Below are 20,203 nucleotides of genomic sequence, written 5' to 3'. Positions count from 1 at the left end.
GGACAGATAACGAGGGGACGGGTTAACAAATGACAGACGATGCGGCGGAACAGAGGCGGGACGAGGGCGGAGACAAGGACATAAACAAAACATAGCCATGTGCTAAAAGCACATGGCCGGGGACAACAGACATGACAGGACGAAGGCGTGACAGTTCTGGTACATCAGATAAGCAAGTGCTCATGGTTTGACCAGCATTGTTAGAATTTAAGGTGGGGGGATGATAGCCTTCACTTTATGAAATTTTCTTCAGTAAGACCCTGTCCACTAATTATTCATTTACGTGTTTACTTAGGTTTTTAATGATTTGTTAGATGCATTAGTTCAGTTCAAAACAGGTTGTAGAACATATGTGTAGGTATCTGTGTTGTGTCCCAGTAATAACTACTGAGATAATTGAAAAAGGCATATACATTCTATTAGATACCCCAGTGACTGTCTGTGAAGAGTGTGGTGTGTTCTCCCCATGGGTTTCCTCCGGGTGCTCCGGTTTCCTCCCACAGTCCAAAAACACACGTTGCAGGTGGATTGGCAACTCGAAAATGTCCGTAGGTGTGAGTGAATGTGTGTGTGTCTGTGTTGCCCTGTGAAGGACTGGCGTCCCCTCCAGGGTGTATTCCCGCCTTGCGCCCAATGATTCCAGGTAGGCTCTGGACCCCCCGCGACCCTAAATTGGATAAGCGGTTACAGATAATGGATGGATGAATATCAGTTCAATTAGATCATTCATGCAGAATAATTTCAGTGTCACCCAAATCAATAAAGTGTGTTGCCCATTCTTACCCACTAACACCCCCTCTGTAACATGACACTTCAAGGGCAGCTTTGAGGGAATAGTTAGAGGTAACGGAAAAGTCAGTTGTTGTGAATAAGTGGGCACAGGTTGGTTGGAGAAGTGCAGTAAGTGATTGTGCATGTGTAGTGTGGTGAATAATGACATATGATATATCAGAAATGATAAGGAGTAGGCTAAAAGCTGACTTTTATGAATAAATATTGAAGCACAACCCATATCATCATTTTCTTCATAAAATAAAATATCATTTTTAGAGTATTATTCAATTGTATTCATTTATTTTCATAAGAAACAAACAGATTGTTCCCATTCATTTTCTACTATAATGTCTTGTGTTTTTGTTTTCTTACACTTTAAAACATTTTCATTCCTTTGTTTATTAACACAGTTTTATTGCTACAGAAATAATTTTCTTATTCAATTTTTGTTTCAAAATTTTAAATCAACAATGACACCTAAAGTAGTAACAACACAGACTCCTGCAGGTAAATTCTACCAGATTTTAAGCATTATTAAGCATTAAACATCATTTGTGTATGATAGTAAATGTTTTAAGCCAGTCCACAGCCCTTCGGACAAAATTCATGTGCAGGTCAATTAAATAAATAGCTCATTTAGAAACGTCAGGTGACCTCTTCAACTACTATTGATCATGAGTAAAACAATGTCATAATAAGTTACTGACAGTTCCTCTCTATTAGCTCTAACTCCCCAACTTACATTACGTTAACTAACAAAATACAATACTAACCTGAAGGAACATTGTTGATAGCTCCTATTTTTAAAGAAACAAATTGAATCAGGAATGGTCTGTAGCACATTTATCATCATCATCATAATCATCATCAATTTATTTTTTACAAAATACAGTGTAACAGCTAGAATATCACCGAATTTGTGTTTTGTGTTTTGACATGAATTTGTCAGATACACCATCAGTTCTTACTTCAGAGACATCTTCATCCCAGGCACCAACTAGTAAGTTCTAAAAACTCTGTGATTTTACATCAGTCTTATAAAATGCATTAAGAAAATACTTCTTTCTCTACTGATCATCTTGTTTGGGTGTTGTATTTTTAAGGGGGATCTATGAATGAAGTGAAATAAGAAAATAGAGTTGAATTCTTTATATATAGTCTAATATATTTTCTTGAGTAAAGAACTGGAATGTGGTATGTTTCAGTGAGTTTGTTTTCAATAAATTAAATGTAACTTGGGTAAACATTATATTAATTTATTTATAATTTGCACTATATAAATAAAATAATATAATGTTTACCTAAGATTTAGTACAGAAAGTTTAGAGAAAAGATTATACCTAAATTCAATGTTATTATTATTAAGGTTTATAATGTTTATCTTTCATTTAATTTTATAACAATTATAAAATGGTTTGAAAAAGCCTAGTATTAATACACTGTAGCGTAGTAACAGTATTTGAGTTAGTTATGTTTAATGGTGATTATCACTTATAATTATTATTATCATTATTATTGAATTTAGATGACAACAATATTAATATTTTATTAGGGATTGAAATACTATCAACGCTAGGGATGAGTTCTCAGGATTTTCAGACTCTAAGGAACAAACTCCACACACTGTATTATTTCAAATAATGGAAATACTTTATTAAGAGGAATGATAATAAGTTGATTAACATAGCAAAATCATCACAATCTCACGGAATCAACGCAGGTGAAACCAGTTTGAATTTAATAATTGGCTAGGCTATATGACTTGTGAATAATAGGTGTTGCTAAATGATTTAGGGTTGGGTTCTTGAATCCAAGGCTCTGATCGATCTTTTAGGCTTAATGGCGTCATAAAATTGGGTGTACCACTTAGTGTCATCCTGGGGGTCACTGAAAAGTGTTCTGCTTAGCCTTCTGGCTATCAGATATAGGTGTGTGTGTGAGTTTGTGTGTGTGTGGGTGGGTGGGGGTGCGTAGTCTTTCAGCACGCACACTTTGTGGAATGCAGGTCCCGTCTTCTCCTTTTATGTAAAAGAGAATGGAGAGTCAGAGTCTTAATTTTTTTGAGCTGGATCCATCCTCCACTACAACACAATCAATACAATCATTTAAACCCTGTTTTTAAATACCTCATCATGGTTTTTTATATATACCTGATTTTATGAACTATGAATGACCATTATGAAATACACTGTGTGAGATACATTTTAATAAAAGAAACAGGAGAGCAATACTTAAAGATTAGCAGCTTTCATTCCCTCAACACTGTGTTATGGTATTATTTTCCAGCAATAGTCTCATCTTGTCCCGCTTGAAACAATAATGACATTACATGTTTAATTTATATGTTGGGGATATAATAACTTTAATGTAGTATTTCAAGATGGATTTGAATATTATTTTATCTTCAGTTCACTGAAGGAATGCCAATATTTATTTTAAAAAGATACAGATTTATAAATTCATTCATCACTTAATGCACCACACATCACTTTTCCTGCAGAACTCCTCAAGGATGAGGAGTTGGGGCAGCACGTAAGCCTGATTTACAGGCCTTTTTTGAAGTAGGGAATGGGTAGATGGGATTGCATGCAGAAAGGATCAATAAAGGTCTATAAAGTCAAAAATAGCTACTCATTATACAACCAGTACATTAATTCAAATAAAGAGCAATATTAACCACTTCTGTCTGGTGGGTGGGGGACATTGGGGATCTGAGGAGCTATACACTGCACTGGCAGCAGGTGCTTCAAAGCCAGTGGGTCTCAGTGTGAGGGCCTCTGTGTTGAGGCAGCAGGGTGGGCAGATGAATTCCCAGATAGAGGGGATTCTGAGGTCCAGGGGACAGCCCAGCCCTGGGGGATATGTGGTTCTCTTTAGAACCCTAAACACTCGAAGAACCTTAGTAAGATTAAAGGTGTCAGGAACGCGAAGTCGGACTGATGGAGGCGGACGCACACACTACAACACAAACGTTTATTTAAACAAAATAACAAAACAAACACAAACAGACTTGAGGGCAAACACGAAGCGAGGAACAGATGAGGCAGACTAGAACATGAAACATGACAAGAAACAACATGCCTAGGAATGAGAATGAGAAACAACATGACTAGAAACAGGAACAAAACGAATGACAGATACAAGGAAATGACACCAGGGAACTTAAATACATGATACAGACGAGACACACCTGAAACAGGTAACGAGGAGTATGGACAAGGAGGCGGATCAAAGGCAGGACAAGGGCGAAGACATGGACAATAACAGACAGGACATGACAGGACGAGGGCGTGACAAAAGGTTTCATTTTACCAAGAAAGAGTTCTTCAAATTGATGGAGAATGTGCAATAGATGGCTCTATATAGCAACATTTAGAAAAGGGTTCTATACAGCACAAAAATGTGTTCAAAAATGTGTTCTTCTATTATTATGATTTCAAACTTATAACAATAAGAAGATACTCACAGAAGCGTTTTCTACAAGGTGCTATATAATACCATCTATAGAACATTCTCCATCAATCTGAAGAACACTTTCATAACGCAAAGGAACCTTTATTCATGCAATGATTCTTCAAGTGTTCTATATAGAACCATTATCTTTACTAAAGAACCCTTGTAGAACCATTTTTTAAGTGTGAGATTAGGGCATAAACATATAGCAGTTGTTTTCTCACAGATTTCCCCCTTCTCGCTCTAAACTGTTTAATTACTACAGGACTCACACAGAGGTAAAAAAAAAAAAAAGTTCAAACAAAGGATGAAAAAAGAGAGAGTACAACAGGAATTTTATCTGTACTATTTGTGTGTGTGTGTGGGTGTGTAAAAAGATGCTATCATGTTGGTATAGACTACAAAATATATATATCTGAAGAGGCAACGTAGAATACTTTACAATACTTTAGTGAATCAGTGAGAGCTTCAGTTGCTGTTATAAAAACAACACAATGAACGCTCTCAGATCTCGAATCCACCTCTGTGCGATACAGAAATGTGTGGTTTTCACGTGTAGCCCACTGCACCACTGAGGAACACTGCTGAGAGTTCTCACCGTCATATTTATAAACTTTTCTGACATACTTAATATCGATTTTTTATAATGATAAATACACTGAATTTTTTTTGCTACAAAACAATCTTTGTCTTTTATCACTGTTATTTCTTTTACTTATAAATATGCATTTATTTTTAATTCAAGTAACGTTATTATTTTTGCTGCTGAGAGTTGCGGTCACAACTCGCATAATTTTACAAAATGTGTGAGTTTTTGCAAGTTTCCCACTGTGAAAGCAACAGACCAAAGACGTCTGGAACCATTGTAGTTTGGACTATGGTGGTTTAAACTAATATGGTTCAAACTACTGTGGTACTAACAAAGTATGATGGTTTTGGGAAACAGTTGGACTTCAGATGTTGGTTAGTTTAACAATGCATCGTACCACATTAGTTCAATGCCAGTCCTGTTGTTGTACAGGAAACGTACCCCAATGTGACAGTCTGTTCTCCCCGTGTCCGCATGGGTTTCCTCTGAGTGCTCTGGTTTCCTTTCATGGTCCAAAAACACACATTGGTAGGTGGATTGGAAACTCAAAAGTGTCCATAGATGTGAGTGTGAGTGTGTGTGTGTGTGTGTGTGTGTGTGTGTTGCACTGTGAAGGACTGGCGCCCCCTCCAGAATGTATTCCTGCCTTGCATCCAATGTTTCCCGTAAAACAATACCATAACACAGTGTTAAGGGAATGAAAGCTGCTAATCTTTAAGTATTGCTCTCCTGTTCCTTCTATACAAAGCTCACACAATGTTCACACGTAATGGTCATTCTTAGTTCAAAACATCATATATATAAAAAAAGGCATGATGGGCTATTTAAAACTAGGGTTTAATTTAAAGCAAAATATACATATAATCTTGGATACAATATTATCCCCAAGAACAGAAAAAAACTGGTGTACAGGTTATTGCAGTAAATACTTACAATTTGTTTATTTATTGTAAAATAAAAGAAACAATATCATTGTTATTACTATGCACCATTCATTCATTCATTATCTGGAACCGCTTATCCAGTTAAGGGTTGCGGTGGGTCCAGAGCCTACCTGGAATCATTGGGTACAAGGGAATCATTGGGAATACACTCTGGAGGGGGTGTCAGTCCTTCACAGGGCAACACACACACAGACATTCGATCACACACTCACGCCTTCAGTCACTTTTGAGTCGACAATCCACCTATCAACGTGTGTTTTTGGACTGTGGGAGGAAACCCACACCAACTCGTCACAGACAGTCACCCGGAGCAGAATTGAACCCACAACCTCAAGGTCCCTGGAGCTGTGTGACTGAGACACTAACTGTAATAATTCGGGTGTGTCTGAGTGGTCAAGGAGTAAGGGAAGGGGGTTTATGCAGGATAGATTTATTAACAATAAACAAAAGGTAACTAGACAGATGTAAGCTAACACTAAACAAGGCTAGAGGCTAAACACTAAACACAGGTAAACACTAAACAAAGCAAAACACCAAACAAAGCTAAACCCAAAACAAAGCTAAACACTAAAAAAAGCTAAACCCTAAACGAAGCTTCTAAACATCAAACACGGCTAAGCATTAGACAAGGACTATACAGAACAAAGGGGCGAAACACATAGCAAGCTTAAACAGAGCAAGGCTAAGGACTATTTACATAAGGCAAAGACTGCAAATAAACATACAATGACCCACAAACAGGAAACACTGACAAGGACTATATAAAGACAACACCAACACCAAGAAACACCTGGGTATGAATTTAGACACATGACACTACAAACACAAGGGAATGATATCACATGACCAGGGAACAAGCAGGAAGCAGACACAAGACGGGGGGGGGGGGGGGGGGAGTACCATGACGAGGGGAGCACAAACAAGAACAGAACACAAAGCTAAGCACATTACACTACCTGCTGTGCCACCATGCCGCCCTACTATGCACCAGTTACTATAAAATAAAAAATCAGTGGGAGAAAGGTTGCATTTTGAATTAAAACGACACATTACGAATTTATTAGTACATTGTTTAAAAGTAACTGAAGTATATATATTGTATATTGAAGTATAAAACAGCTGACATGCGGATACATAGCAAATAGCAGAGATGCCACCTCCTCAAAACTCTCCTGTCTTGGACTGTGCCTGTGCAAGAATATCAGGAATAGGACCAAGCACAGCCCAGACAGTGTCCAATGACCAAAATCACTGAACAAGCTGAACTTGCTGCTAAGTAAGAGCATACAGAGCTGATCTATGATTCAAAAGCAAGGCTAAAATCTGCATTAATCCTCCAACATTTTTATAATTTTTTTTATTATTATTATCATCGTTCATTTTTTTTTTACCTTTACATTTTTACAATCCATTTAAGAATATTTTTTAACTTAGGGGTAATAGAATTGTTAAAACCAGAAAAACATCTACATTCCTCAGCTCCTCAGGGTAATTCCAGAATATTTTCTTGAGCACTCACTTCCTTGTAAAACATGTTTCTAAGTAGTCATGAGAAAATCATTTTAACTACTTCAGTGCCCCGATCAGTATAATATGAACAACATGAGGAACACATGTTAAAATTCATTATGAAACCTATTATTTACTCATCCTTTATTAAACGTATTCATAATGCATTATAAATACATTATTAATGGATTATATGATAATCATGTAATATTATTAATGCTATAAATCTGTAAAATTACTAATTGCAATCTGCGAAGGGCTCTACATGCACTACTACTCTATGCATGTACTACAGCCTCCCTCTGTTCATTTTACTGTAGTTTTGTGTATTTGGTGTGTGTTATGTGGGTGGGGGATGATTTGTGTGTGTGTGTGTGTGTGTGTGTGTGTGTGTGTGTGTGTGTGTGTGTGTGTGTGTGTGTGTGCACCAGGTGTGTGATTATTGCCAGGGGCAGAGCAGTATCCACTATGTGGGAGATGTGTGGTGATGAATGAGGCGTTCATCATCATAGACCAAGTCCAAATACTTCCTTGTTCCCTTCTTACCTATTTCCTTAATACTGTAATAAATTATATTTAAAAGCAGAATTGCAGAATTGTTTATGATGAGCCTTACCTACCACTACACAATTCTCCCAAATTGTCACACACACACACCCTCAAACACACAAAACAACAACCCATGAGAGATATTTTACCCTCCCACCTTAGCAAATACTTTCAGTTAACAACCACAGATTTACTTCAACACGCTGGCTGTAAGTCAGAAATATGGCAGTCTCTACGTATGTGGTTTTTCTGCTGCTTTTCATCAAAATTAATGGCCAGACAGGTAAACAACTTCCAAACTTCATTTGCATTTTACATTTAAGGATTTTAGCAGACAGTTGTGTAGACTGACATCAAACTTTTACGTGTGTAAAGATAAGCAAATGTATTGTTAGGATTCTTACCTAAGGACTGTTACTGGTCTGTTGTGTGCTTCCCTGAGCAGCGAATTAAAGATAGAATGGTGTGTTTGAAGAAAAATAATCACTGATGTTTGTATGTTGCCAAAATATAACTTCTCTATACGTTTTTATTCATTGTTTGAATTACCACAGAATTTCATTTATAACATAAGTGATCTCCTTAATTTGGAGGCTTTTCCAAAATAAGTCATCTGATTATATATATATATATATATATATATATATATATATATATATATATATTATATTATATTATATTTTTAATTGCAATTAAAATCATACTCCGTTTCTTAAGCATTTAAATGTTGCATTTTATAGTGAATGTTTATCATTTTAATATCATTATATATAATTATGCTATCATGGACTGCTAGCCATGATTGACTACAGCATATTCATCAGTATTTTATTCAATATGAATTATTTCAGATACCTCAGCAGTTATTACTACAGGGACACCAACACAGACGCCTACAAGTATGTTCTAGAATATGATTTTACATGAAGATATAAAAAAAGTATTCATAAAATGTTGTCTGTTCACTTGTAGTCTTCATATTACCTGTCCGGTTTTACAGGAATGCGGCCTGTTTTGTTTTATGAGGTATATATGTAAAAGTCACATAAAAACTATGTTTAACAAAAAGCAGAGCAATGCACATCTCGATTTGTGCTTTTCAACAAAATTAAAAATATATAATATATTTTAATTGCTGCAGTAAAGGACATGGAACTAGAACACATTTTAAATCAGTTCAGATAAAATTCCTTGTAACTCCAGTTGTGCAAACACCAGTTTTTCAAGACCACATGACAGAAGGTTGGATTCCTTCTTATTGAGAGAATGTAGAGGAAGATCCACTAATGGTTGAGATGAATGAATTAGAATTTGTACCATAATATATTCCTCATATTCTGACAGAAGTCACATCCAGAGATGTTTCAATACTTTCATTTGTTTGTTATCTGTATTTCTTGTTTAACGTCTTATCTTTTCCAATTCAGTGGCTGCAACAAATTTGACAACTTCAATTTCTGGTAAATTCTAATTTCTAGCTCTTTTGTAATTAACAAACAGTGTAATTGCTGAACTAATAATGGATATACATATATATCAGTGGCGATTGCTCTAAGACTGCAAGGGAAGCTCAGCTTCCCCTAAAATGTAAAAAAGTAAGTGATCAAACTGTTGTGTGTACATGTCATTGAATAAATATGCACTACAACACGTTCAACTTTTGTTCAGAATCAGCTTCTTGGGCGGCACGGTGGCTTAGTTGTTAACACGTTCGCCTCCCAGCGCTGGGATCTTGGGTTCAAGTCCCATCTGGGTGGAGTTTCCATGTTCTCCCCGTGTCTGCGTGGGTTTCCTCCGGGGTCTCCGGTTTCCTCCCACAGTCCAAAAACATGGAGGGTAGGTGAATTGGCTTCTGTCTAATAACTGTCCTGGTTTGTGAGTGAATGAGTGTGTATGTAAAAGGATGTCTGTTTGTGTGAATGAATGAGTGTGAGCCCAGATATGGATTGGCACTGTGTCCTGGGTGAAACCCTAGTGCCTGATGCAGTCCTCCAGGTGGACGGTCGTTCCTAGTCGAGAGTAAGCTGTGCGCGTTTGGCTGCCGCTTCTCGCCAGTGTGTGGATTGAGTGTTCTGAGCAGTGTGGATTGTAAAGCGTCCTTGGGTATCTAGAAAGGCGCTATATAAGTGTAACTGTTGTTGTTGTTCTTTTCCGCAGTTTCACAGTGCTTTAAACAGCGCGGACGCTGAGCGTCCACAGAGTTCAATAGCGAAGCAGCGAAGTGCAGCGAAACGAGACGAGTCATTGGATAAATGCTGGGCTTTGTCTCGCCCATCAGACACTCCGCGTCTCTGGGGGTTTATGGGGCAGTGGGCTGGCCTCGGCTGGCCCGGACGCTCAGCTTCTGCATGATGATTGGATGATCTGTCTGAGGCTGAATCCCTTTTTGATCGGCAGCGAAATGAGCGAATCAGCGATCCTTTGGTGTAGAAATCCATGGGAGCACAGGCGGACACACTTCACATGGGCCAAGGCCGTTTAAGCAGCCTAGCTCTGCTGGCCATTGAGAGGACACTAGTCAAGTCCCTGGAAAAGACGCCTTGTTGGTATGACAGGGTCACAGATCATTTTCTGAAAATGAAAAGGAACGGAGGGTAGAATTTACGTATAAATAAACCGACACATTTTATGATGTAGGCCGAAATTGAGCTTCCCCTCCTTGAAAGACCAGCATCCGCCACTGATATATATATATATATATATATATATAAATAACTACAGCATATTCATCAGTGTTTTATTCAAAATGAATTATTTCAGATACTTCATCAGTTATTACTACAGGGACACCAACACAGACTTCTTCAAGTATGTTCTAAAACATGATTTTACATGAAGATATAAAAAATGTATTCATAAAATGTTGTCTGTTCACTTGTAGTCTTAATATTACCTGTCCAGTTTTACAGGCATGTAGCCTGTTGTGTTTTAATAGGTATATATGTAAAGATAACATTAAACTATGTATAACAATGAGTCAATGCAAATGTTTGACAGCTGTAGTCTAGTAATGTTTTTCTCTAAGGAACAAACATATGTGGCATTTTTCTATTAATTTAGTTTTCCATGATTTAAATGGAACTTTTATTAGGCCAACTTTAACTTCTGACTGCAGATGACGGCAGCATTATTCAAATAATTTTCTTCATCAAAATACAGTTTTTCATTAAAGACTGGTTTAGTTTGTGTTTTTTGTTTTCGCCCTTTTTAAATTTGTCTTATACGTCAACTGTGCCTACATTTGTTAACAACTTCTATAGGAAAGCGACTCCTATAGGAAAATTCTAAAACATGATTTTTAATTAATATGTTAGTATTCAATGTTGTAGTATTCAATTGTTCTACATGCTTAAACCCCTCTCCACATCTCTTGAAACAAATATTCAAGCCGAAGAAATTTAAACATATACCACATTTAGGAACATGTCTGATGATTCCCCTAACAACAACTAATGAAAAACTAGTGCCATATTAAGTTAGCATCTCCCCAATTTATATTATGCACAACTAAGAAAACATAAAAGATGGTTTTACAGCTTGGGACAATTAGGATGTTTTCTTAACAAATTTTGGTTTTTATAGTGTTAATGTTATTATATTAAATGACATTTAAATGTTTGGCTATGGCACCATAATCATTGTTTACGTCTTGAAAGTACTATATAATTGCTAGATTAATTAAATAATCAATTACAATTTGTTTGTTGTCATTGATTACTACAGTGACATCTACAACACAGACACCTTCAGGTAAATTCTAAAACTTAAATTTATAGGAGAATATTCAGCATGCTTGATGGAGAATAATTACCAATTCTCCTTTTCTGGCAAGAATTGAACTTAAAAAAAAGTGCAGTAGGTCATAGTTTTCACAAAATACAAATATACAAGTTTTAAACAAAGACACAAGTTTTCACACTCACAAATATTTTGATGAAATAACAATTGATTGTTTTTGTTTAAATGTTTAATTTTGTTTTAAAATAATTTGTCAGATGCAACAATAATTACTACAGTGACACCTGCAACACACAATCCTACTAGAGAGTACATTCATTATCTGTAACCGCTCATACAGTTCAGGGTCGCTGTGTGTCCAGAGCCTACCTGGAATTGAGTGCACAGTATCGAGTGCCTTCAGTAACTCTGGGCGGATCTCATCCACTTCTGTAGCTATGCCACGTCAAAGCTTTTACACCACCTCAGTGACTTCAGCCAAGGATATGGAATCTGACACTCCAGACATTTCTGGCCCTACCTCACAGCTTGCACAGTACATCTTTTTCTGGAGATGTTTTCCAGAACATCTTAAATAGCATAATTCAAATATTATCTTCAGTCTTATGAATAAATATTGAAGCACACCCCACATCATCATTTTCTTCATCATGCAGTAATAATCCTGTGGGGATTCAACACATCCAACACAATATAACTGTTTTCCTGAGAGTGCATCATAATGTTTTTCTGACCAAAACAAAGTGTAATTGCTAAATAATCATTTATACTTTAGAACTGCAATGACACTTACAACACAGCCTCTTATTTGTTAGTTCAAAAACATCATTTCAAACATAAATATTAAACAGAATTGAAGGTGAACACTAAGTGCTAGTTCTGTTACATCGCTCTACACATGCATCGTGTTGGCAAGCATTGTTTTTACTGATGGGGGAACTGATACTCTTCGCTTCATAATTTCATTCTCACTCATATGCACTGAAGTTGCCTTAAAAATTATTTATGTTTTTTGTTTTTATTCTGTTTTCTATTTCATAATAAATTTGTCAGATGTATTAACAAATGCGACTACACTGTCACCTACAGCAGATATTTCTACTGGTAAGTTATTAAGGTTGATATTAAATGATAATGTTCTGTTCTGTTTATATTCCTCTTTGGTTGCATCAGCCGACACATGCTGGTTTTAGCGATGAGGCAGTGGGAAATTATACAGCTTAGTTTATAGTATTTTGCTCAATAAAATACAGATTCATTGCTAAACAAGTAATCCATTAATGTTTTGGTTTTTTTGTTTCAATTTGTACGAAAAGTAGTTCAGTACATACTGAATATAAATTCAATTATTAGATCATTCATGCAAAATAATTTCAGTGTCACCCAAATAAATAAAGTGTGTTGCCATTCTTCCCCACTAACACCCCCTCTGTAACATGACACTTCAAGGGCAGCCTTGAAGGAATAGTTAGAGGTAAACGAAAAGTCAGTTGTTGTGAATAGGTGGGCACAGGTTGGTTGGAGTAGTTCAGTAAGTGATTGTGCATGTGTAGTATGGTGGGTAATAATTAGATATGATATATCAGAAATGATAAGGAGTAAGTGCTAAAAGCTGACTTTGAATTAACAAATTAAAAAGCATAATTCACATATGATCTTCAGTTTTATAAATAAATATTGAAGCAGGCCCCACATCATCATTTTCTTCATAAAATAAAATATTATTTATGGAGTATTACTCAATTGTATTCATCTATTTTCATAAGAAATAACCTGATTTTCCCCATTCATTTTCTACTATAATGTTTTGTGCTTTTGTTGTCTTACGTTTTAAAACACCTTATTAGATACATCAATAACACTGATGCCTACAAGTAAATTCTACACAGCTTATGATAAATTCACTTGAACTCATGTCCTGGTCATTTTAATTCCTTTGTTAATTAACACAGTTTTATTGCTACAGAAATAATTTACTCAGACTGAGAAAAGACGTGTGACAGAGAACGCCAAACTGAGACATGATCAAAAACTTAAGGGCAAAACACAGGAGAACAGGCGAAGAACATGACACATTTTTTTCATTTTCTTCACTAATTATTTAATTGTAATTTTTAGACTAATGTTTGATTGATTTTTCATGCTTTTAATTCAACTTCTCAGATACATCATCACCAATAACTACAATTATAACAACACCATCTCCTACTGGTAAGTTCTAAAATATAATTTAGTTTGAAAATGTTCAACACATTGGAGAATAATATTTGCCAGTTCTGGTACATCAGATAAGCAAATGCTCATGGTTTGACCAGCATTGTTAGAATTTAAGGTGGGGGGAGGATAGCCTTCACTTTGTGAGATTTTCTTCAGTAAGACCCTGTCCACTAATTATTCATTTACGTGTTTACTTAGGTTTTTAATTATTTGTTAGATGCATTAGTTCAGTTCAAAACAGGTTGTAGAACATACTTGTAGGAGTCTGTGTTGTGTCCCAGTAATAACTACTGAGATAACAGAAAAAAACATATACATTCTATTAGGAATTTAGCTCCACTGTTTTCTGTTTTGCTTATATCTCTCTAATATTTCTTGGACTGTATGCAAGCTGCTCAAAAGCAGTAATAATCCTGTGGGCATTCAAGACAATCAACACAATGTAACGGTGTTTTTCCGAGAGTGCATCATAATGTTTTTCTGACCAAAACAAAGTGTAATTGCTAAATAATCATTTATTCTTTAGAACTGCAATGACACTTACAACACAGCCTCTTATTTGTTAGTTCAAAAACATCATTTCAAACATAAATATTAAACAGAATTGAAGGTGAACACTAAGTGCTAGTTCTGTTACATCGCTCTACACATGCATCGTGTTGGCAAGCATTGTTTTTACTGATGGGGGTATTGATGCTCTTCACTTCATAATTTCATTTTCACTCATATGCACTGAAGTTGCCTTAAAAATTATTTATGTTTTTTGTTTTTATTCTGTTTTCTATTTCATAATAAATTTGTCAGATGTATTAACAAATGCGACTACACTGTCACCTACAGCAGATATTTCTACTGGTAAGTTATTAAGGTTGATATTAAATGATAATGTTCTGTTCTGTTTATATTCCTCTTTGGTTGCATCAGCCGGCACATGCTGGTTTTAGCAATGAGGCAGTGGGAAATTATACAGCTTAGTTTATTGTATTTTGCTCAGTAAAATACAGATTCATTGCTAAACAAGTAATCCATTAATGTTTTGGGTTTTTTGTTTCAATTTGTACGAAAAGTAGTTCACTACATACTGAATATAAATTCAATTATTAGATCATTCATGCAAAATAATTTCAGTGTCACCCAAATAAATAAAGTGTGTTGCCCATTCTTACCCACTAACACCCCCTCTGTAACATGACACTTCAAGGGCAGCCTTGAAGGAATAGTTAGAGGTAAACGAAAAGTCAGTTGTTGTGAATAAGTGGACACAGGTTGGTTGGAGTAGTTCAGTAAGTGATTGTGCATGTGTAGTATGGTGGGTAATAATTAGATATGATATATCAGAAATGATAAGGAGTAAGTGCTAAAAGCTGACTTTGAATTAACAAATTAAAAAGCATAATTCACATATGATCTTCAGTTTTATAAATAAATATTGAAGCAGGCCCCACATCATCATTTTCTTCATAAAATAAAATATTATTTATGGAGTATTACTCAATAGTATTCATCTATTTTCATAAGAAATAACCTGATTTTCCCCATTCATTTTCTACTGTAATGTTTTGTGCTTTTGTTTTCTTACGTTTTAAAACACCTTATTAGATACATCAATAACACTGATGCCTACAAGTAAATTCTACACAGCTTATGATAAATTCACTTGAACTCATGACCTGGTCATTTTAATTCCTTTGTTAATTAACACAGTTTTATTGCTACAGAAATAATTTACTCAGACTGAGAAAAGACGTGTGACAGGGAACGCCAAACTGAGACATGATCAAAAACTTAAGGGCAAAACACAGGAGAACAGGCGAAGAACATGACAAATTTTTTTCATTTTCTTCACTAATTATTTAATTGTAATTTTTAGACTAATGTTTGATTGATTTTTCATGCTTTTAATTCAACTTCTCAGATACATCATCACCAATAACTACAATTATAACAACACCATCTCCTACTGGTAAGTTCTAAAATATAATTTAGTTTGAAAATGTTCTACACATTGGAGAAGAATATTTGCCAGTTCTGGTACATCAGATAAGCAAATGCTCATGGTTTGACCAGCATTGTTAGAATTTAAGGTGGGGGGAGGATAGCCTTCACTTTGTGAGATTTTCTTCAGTAAGACCCTGTCCACTAATTATTCATTTACGTGTTTACTTAGGTTTTTAATTATTTGTTAGATGCATTAGTTCAGTTCAAAACAGGTTGTAGAACATACTTGTAGGAATCTGTGTTGTGTCCCAGTACTAACTTCTGAGATAACAGAAAAAGACATATACATTCTATTAGGAATTTAGCTCCACTGTTTTCTGTTTTGCTTATATCTCTCTAATATTTCTTGGACTGTATGCAAGCTGCTCAAATGCAGTAATAATCCTGTGGGCATTCAAGACAATCAACACAATGTAACGGTGTTTTTCTGAGAGTGCATCATAATGTTTTTCTGACCAAAACAAAGTGTAATTGCTAAATAATCATTTATTCTTTAGAACTGCAATGACACTTACAACACAGCCTCTTATTTGTTAGTTCAAAAACATCATTTCAAACATAAATATTAAACAGAATTGAAGGTGAACACTAAGTGCTAGTTCTGTTACATCGCTCTACACATGCATCGTGTTGGCAAGCATTGTTTTTACTGATGGGGGTATTGATGCTCTTCACTTCATAATTTCATTCTCACTCATATGCAGTGAAGTTGCCTTAAAAATTATTTATGTTTTTTGTTTTTATTCTGTTTTCTATTTCATAATAAATTTGTCAGATGTATTAACAAATGCGACTACACTGTCACCTACAGCAGATATTTCTACTGGTAAGTTATTAAGGTTGATATTAAATGATAATGTTCTGTTCTGTTTATATTCCTCTTTGGTTGCATCAGCCGGCACATGCTGGTTTTAGCAATGAGGCAGTGGGAAATTATACAGCTTAGTTTATTGTATTTTGCTCAGTAAAATACAGATTCATTGCTAAACAAGTAATCCATTAATGTTTTGGGTTTTTTGTTTCAATTTGTACGAAAAGTAGTTCACTACATACTGAATATAAATTCAATTATTAGATCATTCATGCAAAATAATTTCAGTGTCACCCAAATAAATAAAGTGTGTTGCCCATTCTTACCCACTAACACCCCCTCTGTAACATGACACTTCAAGGGCAGCCTTGAAGGAATAGTTAGAGGTAAACGAAAAGTCAGTTGTTGTGAATAAGTGGGCACAGGTTGGTTGGAGTAGTTCAGTAAGTGATTGTGCATGTGTAGTATGGTGGGTAATAATTAGATATGATATATCAGAAATGATAAGGAGTAAGTGCTAAAAGCTGACTTTGAATTAACAAATTAAAAAGCATAATTCACATATGATCTTCAGTTTTATAAATAAATATTGAAGCAGGCCCCACATCATCATTTTCTTCATAAAATAAAATATTATTTATGGAGTATTACTCAATAGTATTCATCTATTTTCATAAGAAATAACCTGATTTTCCCCATTCATTTTCTACTGTAATGTTTTGTGCTTTTGTTTTCTTACGTTTTAAAACACCTTATTAGATACATCAATAACACTGATGCCTACAAGTAAATTCTACACAGCTTATGATAAATTCACTTGAACTCATGACCTGGTCATTTTAATTCCTTTGTTAATTAACACAGTTTTATTGCTACAGAAATAATTTACTCAGACTGAGAAAAGACGTGTGACAGGGAACGCCAAACTGAGACATGATCAAAAACTTAAGCGCAAAACACAGGAGAACAGGCGAAGAACATGACACATTTTTTTCATTTTCTTCACTAATTATTTAATTGTAATTTTTAGACTAATGTTTGATTGATTTTTCATGCTTTTAATTCAACTTCTCAGATACATCATCACCAATAACTACAATTATAACAACACCATCTCCTACTGGTAAGTTCTAAAATATAATTTAGTTTGAAAATGTTCTACACATTGGAGAAGAATATTTGCCAGTTCTGGTACATCAAATAAGCAAATACTCATGGTTTGACCAGCATTGTTAGAATTTAAGGTGGGGGGAGGATAGCCTTCACTTTGTGAGATTTTCTTCAGTAAGACCCTGTCCACTAATTATTCATTTACGTGTTTACTTAGGTTTTTAATTATTTGTTAGATGCATTAGTTCAGTTCAAAACAGGTTGTAGAACATACTTGTAGGAATCTGTGTTGTGTCCCAGTAATAACTACTGAGATAACAGAAAAAGACATATACATTCTATTAGGAATTTAGCTCCACTGTTTTCTGTTTTGCTTATATCTCTCTAATATTTCTTGGACTGTATGCAAGCTGCTCAAATGCAGTAATAATCCTGTGGGCATTCAAGACAATCAACACAATGTAACGGTGTTTTTCTGAGAGTGCATCATAATGTTTTTCTGACCAAAACAAAGTGTAATTGCTAAATAATCATTTATTCTTTAGAACTGCAATGACACTTACAACACAGCCTCTTATTTGTTAGTTCAAAAACATCATTTCAAACATAAATATTAAACAGAATTGAAGGTGAACACTAAGTGCTAGTTCTGTTACATCGCTCTACACATGCATCGTGTTGGCAAGCATTGTTTTTACTGATGGGGGTATTGATGCTCTTCACTTCATAATTTCATTCTCACTCATATGCACTGAAGTTGCCTTAAAAATTATTTATGTTTTTTGTTTTTATTCTGTTTTCTATTTCATAATAAATTTGTCAGATGTATTAACAAATGCGACTACACTGTCACCTACAGCAGATATTTCTACTGGTAAGTTATTAAGGTTGATATTAAATGATAATGTTCTGTTCTGTTTATATTCCTCTTTGGTTGCATCAGCCGGCACATGCTGGTTTTAGCAATGAGGCAGTGGGAAATTATACAGCTTAGTTTATTGTATTTTGCTCAGTAAAATACAGATACATTGCTAAACAAGTAATCCATTAATGTTTTGGGTTTTTTGTTTCAATTTGTACGAAAAGTAGTTCACTACATACTGAATATAAATTCAATTATTAGATCATTCATGCAAAATAATTTCAGTGTCACCCAAATAAATAAAGTTTGTTGCCATTCTTACCCACTAACACCCCCTCTGTAACATGACACTTCAAGGGCAGCCTTGAAGGAATAGTTAGAGGTAAACGAAAAGTCAGTTGTTGTGAATAAGTGGGCACAGGTTGGTTGGAGTAGTTCAGTAAGTGATTGTGCATGTGTAGTATGGTGGGTAATAATTAGATATGATATATCAGAAATGATAAGGAGTAAGTGCTAAAAGCTGACTTTGAATTAACAAATTAAAAAGCATAATTCACATATGATCTTCAGTTTTATAAATAAATATTGAAGCAGGCCCCACATCATCATTTTCTTCATAAAATAAAATATTATTTATGGAGTATTACTCAATAGTATTCATCTATTTTCATAAGAAATAACCTGATTTTCCCCATTCATTTTCTACTGTAATGTTTTGTGCTTTTTTTTTCTTACGTTTTAAAACACCTTATTAGATACATCAATAACACTGATGCCTACAAGTAAATTCTACACAGCTTATGATAAATTCACTTGAACTCATGACCTGGTCATTTTAATTCCTTTGTTAATTAACACAGTTTTATTGCTACAGAAATAATTTACTCAGACTGAGAAAAGACGTGTGACAGGGAACGCCAAACTGAGACATGATCAAAAACTTAAGGGCAAAACACAGGAGAACAGGCGAAGAACATGACAAATTTTTTTCATTTTCTTCACTAATTATTTAATTGTAATTTTTAGACTAATGTTTGATTGATTTTTCATGCTTTTAATTCAACTTCTCAGATACATCATCACCAATAACTACAATTATAACAACACCATCTCCTACTGGTAAGTTCTAAAATATAATTTAGTTTGAAAATGTTCTACACATTGGAGAAGAATATTTGCCAGTTCTGGTACATCAGATAAGCAAATGCTCATGGTTTGACCAGCATTGTTAGAATTTAAGGTGGGGGGAGGATAGCCTTCACTTTGTGAGATTTTCTTCGGTAAGACCCTGTCCACTAATTATTCATTTACGTGTTTACTTAGGTTTTTAATTATTTGTTAGATGCATTAGTTCAGTTCAAAACAGGTTGTAGAACATACTTGTAGGAATCTGTGTTGTGTCCCAGTAATAACTACTGAGATAACAGAAAAAGACATATACATTCTATTAGGAATTTAGCTCCACTGTTTTCTGTTTTGCTTATATCTCTCTAATATTTCTTGGACTGTATGCAAGCTGCTTAAATGCAGTAATAATCCTGTGGGCATTCAAGACAATCAACACAATGTAACGGTGTTTTTCTGAGAGTGCATCATAATGTTTTTCTGACCAAAACAAAGTGTAATTGCTAAATAATCATTTAATCTTT

General features: G+C 34.9%; 1 long non-coding RNA gene across 2 annotated transcripts; it reads left to right on the top strand.

The window, feature by feature from the left end:
* Nucleotides 1-1,722: 1,722 nt before the first annotated feature.
* Nucleotides 1,723-10,942, top strand: LOC136675355 (uncharacterized). 2 transcript variants are annotated; one of them, XR_010796174.1, is made up of 4 exons: nt 1,723-1,774; nt 8,670-8,717; nt 9,246-9,278; nt 10,579-10,942. It is a non-coding gene; the product is annotated as an uncharacterized lncRNA (long non-coding RNA). The 2 variants fall into 2 exon arrangements; XR_010796175.1 differs by lacking the exon at nt 1,723-1,774 and adding an exon at nt 8,030-8,101.
* The last annotated feature ends 9,261 nt before the right edge of the window (nt 10,943-20,203 follow it).

This window comes from Hoplias malabaricus, chromosome X1 (assembly GCF_029633855.1).
Source record: "Hoplias malabaricus isolate fHopMal1 chromosome X1, fHopMal1.hap1, whole genome shotgun sequence".
Taxonomy (NCBI): Eukaryota; Metazoa; Chordata; class Actinopteri; order Characiformes; family Erythrinidae; genus Hoplias; species Hoplias malabaricus.
The sequence above is the reverse complement of the archived record's forward strand: the minus strand, read 5'-3'. Positions and strand labels throughout refer to the sequence as shown.